Source organism: Sapajus apella, unplaced genomic scaffold (assembly GCF_009761245.1).
Source record: "Sapajus apella isolate SASKATOON/1434 unplaced genomic scaffold, GSC_monkey_1.0 scaffold83, whole genome shotgun sequence".
Taxonomy (NCBI): Eukaryota; Metazoa; Chordata; class Mammalia; order Primates; family Cebidae; genus Sapajus; species Sapajus apella.
In genome coordinates this window covers 496160-501277 of record NW_022437023.1, presented here as the reverse complement: position 1 = coordinate 501277, position 5118 = coordinate 496160, and the positions used below count along the sequence as shown (strand labels likewise).

The window sequence follows — 5118 nt, the reverse complement described above, 5'->3', positions numbered from 1 at the left end:
AAAGAATTTTCCAGGAGATAGAGGTTGGGGCTCTGGGATTTAGGGAAGTCAGGAGGTGGAAGGGGAAAGCTCTAAGGGAAGTGAGCAGCTCCCAGCCAAAGGGCAGAAGTCCAGAGTTTGAAAAGTGATGGCCAACAAGAAATCTGCTGTCCTAGGGACCGGCCCCCAAATGACCACCACAGGGCAGGAGGCTGGGGGAAGAGATGCCAGCCTCCATATGTAAGCACACATTTGCATCACTCTCTGTGCAGGAATCATCAGACATTCTAGTGACAGCACTGGGTCACTTGACTTCCTGCAGTTATACGGGCACTTGAAACTACTTAATTACTACGGAAAGGATTAGCCCCAGAAAGTTGCAGACTACATAAACATTTACATTGCACATTAATATAATGGACTTTCTCCTTTTTTCACAACATATTTATTTCTGTGTACAGACTTCCAAGATAGCTATTCTTGATGGCAGGAACCATAATTGTGGTCCCAGAACCTAGCACGGTGCTTAAAAAAATAGATTAAAAATAGAGCTATGCGCCAACAAAATAGATCTAAGGTCCGGAATGGAAAAATTCAATGGTAAGGACGCCCTCTGGTGGAATATCTAGGTAGCAACAGGAAAGGACCTGAAGACCCTGGGAAGCAGCAGGCTGCTTAAATGGAAAAATCTCAGAAAAGGAGCCAGTGGCCAACTGGTAGCCAACCAAGAGCAACCACAGCAGTGCTGTCCAGTAGAAAGGAGCCTCTTAATTCAATTTCAACATTTCTAGTAGCTACATTTAAAAAGTAATAAAAAACAAGTGAGATTAATGTAATATATATTGTAAACTGCAAATATACAAAACATTGTCAATTCAACATTAACTAATATAAAAATTACTGAGATTATGTATGTATATTTAATCAAGTATTCAAATTCCAGGGCATTTTATACTTAGAGTACATTTTTTTGCTGAATAGCTGCAGGTGGCGGTGGCTACGTCACTGGACAGCATAGTCCTTGGGGAAGGGGATTGCGTCCTGCTCGTCTGTGCTCCCAGTGCAGACACAGTGCCCAGGTCACAGTAGGTGTCCTATAAACATGTATTTAATGAAGAACATCCCCCAACACCCACCTGAACTTGTCATGCTCCAAAGAACATGATATATAACTTTACCTCAAAGTTAGCATTTTAGGCAATTTAGAACAACTGGATTTGTGTCATTTTAAAAGAACACTTTAGTAAGTTTTTGTTGAACCTCTATTTGCCCCAGTATTAGACTCTAGTCCCAATAACAGTACCTCTCCTAGAGGCAGTGTTATCTACTTTATTCACTTTCATTTGTTATCATCGACTGATTTATTTAATATTCTGCTAGCATTTAGGGGGAAAGGGATGATTGTGTAAGAGATTCAATAAACCATGATCCCTTCTTACAGGTCCTTTCTATCTAGGAGGGAATGTGGGCCGTACATACATATTCTGAGAAGACAAATAATGAGGAGGCCCTAGTGAGACTGAAAGGTGTTTTGAACTGGGTTGTTTGCTGGCTGTGGCTATGAGACGGTTCCTGGAAGCTTCTGCTCTTGCCTCCCTGGTGTTGGCCTTGAGCAATCACTGCCTGCTCCCCCTGGGAAAAACGATGGCCATATCCTGATTGCCTGTGGAGCTGTTGAGGGATAGGTGAGAAAATCCAAGCTGAAATTCTGCTGGAGTGGGGAGGAGCTGGGGACTGCCCTAGTCATTGCCTCCTCCACCACTCCAGCTACCAGTGCTCCCTACGCCTCCCAGGGCTCCCACCCTGAAGCCCTGACCTGAAGTGACACCCAAAGGGTAGTGACTGTGGTTTTGTGCTGGCCGAGGACTCCAGCTGGCCCTTCTTTCTCTTTACACACATGACACTAACACAGATGGCCACTAATGGGCCAAAATAATGAGACCTGTAGGGAGTGCCACTTCCTGAAAAGAAAAACAGCAAACAGGACCATCTATGTCCTTGAAAGAAGTAGTAGAAAACAGAGACCGGCCATTTAAAATGAGCGTTAAAAGTGTACTTTAAAAGTGAGAAGCTATTATAGTATGAAAATAATAGAAAACGTAGGAAAAACACCTAGGAGTTCTCAGTGTAAAAGAAATATAGTCAAAGTAAAAGCCTCATTAATGGGATAAATGGTGGGAGAGATGCGACTGAAAACAAAACAGAGAGTTGAAGGACTACACCGAGGAGCTCGCTCAGGACGAAAGAGGGAGGAATGGAGGAGTCATAAACAGCAAAGTCGAGGGAAAAGGAGGAGAGAATTGTTCAAATATGGATTATATGAGTTTCATAAAGACAAAAAAAAGAGGATAAAATAGTTAAAGAAATAAAAAGGAAGTGCGGTGGCTCACGCCTGTAATCACAGCACTTTCGGTGGCTGAGGCAGGTGGATCAACCGAGGTCAGGGGTTTGAGACCAGCCTGGTCAACATGATGAAACCCCGTCTCTACTAAAAATACAAAAAGTTAGCCAGGTGTGGTGGCGGGTACCTGTAATCCCAGCTACTCGGGAGGCTGAGGCAGGAGGATCACTCGAACCTGGGAGGCAGAGGTTGCAGGGAGCCGGGATCACATCACTGCACTCCAGCCTGGGCAACAAGAGTGAAACTCTGCCTCAGAAATAAAATAAAATAAAATAAATAAATAAAATGAATTCCCAGAATTAAAAGATAGAGAAAATCCATAATGTCTTTAAGAGAGAAGGAAAAACCCACTCTAGATACACTAGCAAAATTTTAAAGTATCAAAGACAATGAGAAAATTCTAAAAGATTCCAGCATGAAATATTGACCTGGGATTTTCTAACTGTGACACTGGATAAAAAAAAAAAAACAAACTTGGAATGATGTTATTTAAAATATTAAAGGAAACAACTTCAAATAGAATTTAATACACAGCTAGACTTTATTCAAAAGTGCTGGTGTAATAAAAATTATCAAGCATACCAAGGCCTCAGAAGGTTTGCTGTGCAGATTCCCACACTTGACATGTTTTGAAAGAATTCTAATCAGAGAAAGCATTCTAGAAGGGGCCAAAAGATGTGAGAACTAATGCTGACCAAATACTTCGGTAAAGGAGAAAATATGAGAATAAATTTGAAAGCATGCTAAAGTTCTTATCCAGTCAAAGGGAAGATGGGGAAGGTATCAGTAATACTCAAAAAAAAAAAAAAAAAGCCAATGAAGATCAAAAGAGAAAACTTGGCCGTGTGGTCACTCATGCTTGTAATTTCTAGCACTTTGGGAGGCCGAGGCAGGCGGATTGCCTGAGCTCAGGAGTTCAAGACTAGCCTGGGCAACACAGTGAAACCCCATCTCTACTAAAATTAAGAAAAAGAAAAGCCATTAGCCAGGTGTGACAGCATGTGCCTGTAGTCCCAGCTACTCAGGAGGCTGAGACAGGAGAACTGCTTGAACCTGGGAGGTGGCAGTTGCACTGAGCTAAGATTGCACCCTGCATCTAGCCTGTGCAACAGAGTGAGACTCTGACTTAAAAAAAAAAAAAAAAAAAGAAAAGAAAGAAAGAAAAGAAAACTTAAAAAATAGAAATGTTGAAATAAATAAGGTATTAGAAACAAGTCCAAGTGCACTAATATTCACAATAAACACAGTCAGAATGTGGCAAAGGCAGTGCCATGTGCTCACCAAACCATTACATCTTCCTGCACACACAGCTAAAGTGCGTTTTTCCATCCCCGTGCGCCTATGTGGGGTCATTGTTTGCTTCTTGCCAATGGAATGTGAGCAGAGATGGCAAATAGTTTCTGGTCCAAAACCGTGGGACGAATGTGCCTTCCCCTGCAAAGCTGGAAGTGAAGTGCTTTTCAATGATGGAGATGCACGGTGCTTAGCTACCTTAAGGCACTTTTTGGAGGAGAGCTGCAGGGTGCCTGGCCTGCCTTGAACTACACATGGCTAAGAAATAAACCTGTGTTTTGTTAAACCACTGAGGCTTCAGTGTTTGTCTCTTGCAGAAACAAGTTTGCTCCTTTTGACTGCCACAAGAATTGAACCACCAGTTAGAAGACAGAGACTGTCAGATTGAATCAAAAGCAAAAATCCGTATATTTTTTACTTTTGTAGCCCACACCAAGGGCCACATCTAAAGCACACACACACCGGGGAGTAAAAACAAAAGAGTAGAAAAAGACACAGCAAACCAATACCCAAAGACAGCTGTGGAGCTTATTACCATCAGACAAGACAGGCTAGGACAGGAAGATTGTCAGGACAAATTGGGAAAGGCTCACCAAGACTATACTAATTCCCAAGAGTAAGCACCTCATAACCTAAATGCATAGAGGGCAAAAGCTGATTTAAAAATTTGAAACAAGTTGAAAAAACTACAGTCATAGTTAGAGTTTTAAATACACCATTCATAGGCCAGAAGTCATGATGCATGCCTGTAGTCCCAGCTACTCGGGGAGGCTGAGGCAGGAGGATCAATTAAGCCCAGGTGTTTGAGGCTGCAGTGAGCCATGATTACTCCATTGCACTCCAGTCTGGGCAACAGAGCAAGACATCGTCTCTAAAAAATAAATAAATAAATGCACCACTCTTAGTAATGTATAGGTCAGTCCAAAAATAAGAAAGCCATAACAAATAAAAATGACAAAATCCATGCTTGATCCAATAAATATGTACATGTATAAAATTCTGCATCAGAAGATCAAACACCGCATGTTCTCACTCATAGGCGGGTGTTGAACAATGAGAACACATGGACACAGGGAGGGGAGCACTACACACTGGGGTCAGTTGGGGGGAAATAGGGGAGGGACAGTGGGGGGTGGGGAGCTGGGGAGAGATAGCAGGGGGAGAAATGCCAGAAGTAGGTGATGGGGAGGAAGGCAGCAAATCACACTGCCACATGTGTTCCTATGCAACAATTTTACATGTTCTTCACATGTACCCCAAAACCTAAAATGCAATAAAATAAAGGGGAAAAAAATTCTGCATCAAATTTATTAGAGTCCATGTGAAATATTTACAGAAGTTGACCACACTCCATGCCATAAAGGATTATCATGTAATTAAGTTTTAAGTTAATAACAAAAATCATACTTAAAAAAAAAATCTGTGTATGTTTTGAAATAAAAAAC

General features: G+C 41.8%; 1 long non-coding RNA gene across 1 annotated transcript in view; it reads left to right on the top strand.

Annotated features, from left to right (window-relative positions):
* The window catches only part of LOC116533590, a 7257-nt gene extending 3197 nt beyond the window's left edge, over window positions 1–4060 (top strand). The window contains exon 3 of the long non-coding RNA XR_004261360.1: window positions 4047–4060. This is a non-coding gene — a long non-coding RNA (uncharacterized LOC116533590). The remainder of the gene's footprint in view (window positions 1–4046) is intronic.
* The last annotated feature ends 1058 nt before the right edge of the window (window positions 4061–5118 follow it).